The sequence below is a fragment of the Dysidea avara genome, chromosome 13, assembly GCF_963678975.1.
Source record: "Dysidea avara chromosome 13, odDysAvar1.4, whole genome shotgun sequence".
NCBI classification, from domain to species: domain Eukaryota; kingdom Metazoa; phylum Porifera; class Demospongiae; order Dictyoceratida; family Dysideidae; genus Dysidea; species Dysidea avara.
In genome coordinates this window covers 798,565-800,000 of record NC_089284.1, presented here as the reverse complement: position 1 = coordinate 800,000, position 1,436 = coordinate 798,565, and the positions used below count along the sequence as shown (strand labels likewise).

At 38.4% G+C, this 1,436-nt stretch overlaps 1 long non-coding RNA gene across 1 annotated transcript in view; it reads right to left on the bottom strand.

Moving 5' to 3' along the window:
• The window catches only part of LOC136243700 (uncharacterized), a 4,205-nt gene extending 3,977 nt beyond the window's left edge, over positions 1-228 (bottom strand). Inside the window, exon 1 of the long non-coding RNA XR_010694962.1 lies at positions 56-228. This is a non-coding gene — a long non-coding RNA (uncharacterized lncRNA). The remainder of the gene's footprint in view (positions 1-55) is intronic.
• Positions 229-1,436: the final 1,208 nt, after the last annotated feature.

Below are 1,436 nucleotides of genomic sequence, written 5' to 3'. Positions count from 1 at the left end.
CTAGTGGCAAAACTCAAGGCAGAAATAAACACAAAGTATAAAACTAAATACGTACCTACACAAGTATCACTCAGGTCCAGGTCAATCGACTCCGAGATCTACTCGTTCGCCGAGTATTCAGCACAGAACACCGAGGCACGATTGATTGTGGGAAGCCTAAAGCAGTGTAGCTAGTATACTGCTAATCACCCCGTATTCCAATACCGTACACTACTCTAGCGCTCGTAAGGACCGATAGTCCAAACTAAGGCACAATGTACCTTTGGACTATTTATCCATATACCTTAAGATAATAGGTTGCACTTAGTTACCAGAAAAGTAATAATATTACGTAACGCGTTACTCCCAACACTGCTCATCTCTTTGACGCACCATTTCGGTAGCTTTCAATGAGGCTGTCAAGGAGCCGACTCACATTAAGAGAAAAAATAATCATATAAGCAGCTATAAATCAACAGCACGACTCCTTGTTTTGCATGCACATTGTATTTTTGAGTGGAGGTGACTGGTACAGAGTGGTTGCACTTCACCATGTGTATGCTGTTTTGCCATCCGCTGCAAGAAGCTAAATGCATGCAACTATTTAGTGGCTTTCTATGGAGGTGACCTGAGGGTCTCACAAGTAAGGTTACACTGTGGTCCATGTATTAAGGTATTTATAACAGAAAACAGAAGTTCAAAATGTTATTGCAAAGCCAGCTCACTTATAAGCACTGATTTGTTCAATTGTGCCATTTTTGGGACAATTTTCAATGGAAAGATATGTAGAAAAGTTTGCCTATTTTCAAGGACAAAATTGCTTATAGCTAACTCCACCATCCTATGACAGAATTTTTAAAATTAAATGTTTATGAGATCCTCAGGGAGTACTGTACAAGGCTATGTTAAATAAAAACTATTTCCATTAATTTTAAATTCTCCCGGAATCGCTACTGTGGAGAGTTGCAAGCTAGATCAGATTCGTGAAAGCCTTTAATAGCTTGATAATTGGCAGTCCATTATTTTCCGACTTGCAGTATAGGTCTTGCAGCAATGTTTCTATACAGCAAATGGAGTCCATAATTCCAAGTCTCCATAATCAAAGGGCAGAATAGTCCTCCATGGCAGTTGCAATGTTCTTGTGATGTTTATCTTTGAGAGCCTCGGCTGAGTAGCAGCAACATGCAAGTAAGCAACAGCTTTTAATAATAAAATACAGGGAATTGTATTTATGATAGAAATAGCTACTACACAGCTATTTGAGAGCTATACTTACGACTGATCTCTAGCTATAACTCTACACATAGACCCAGGCAAAAATCTATGGATGAGTTAATTGCCAATCTGAAGTGTATCATCAGTGTATTTACACAAGAATTATAAAGCCATGCACACTGTCCTGTATAATATACTTGAAGTTCAAACCAATTGTAATTAGCTATAGTTACTGAACTTAC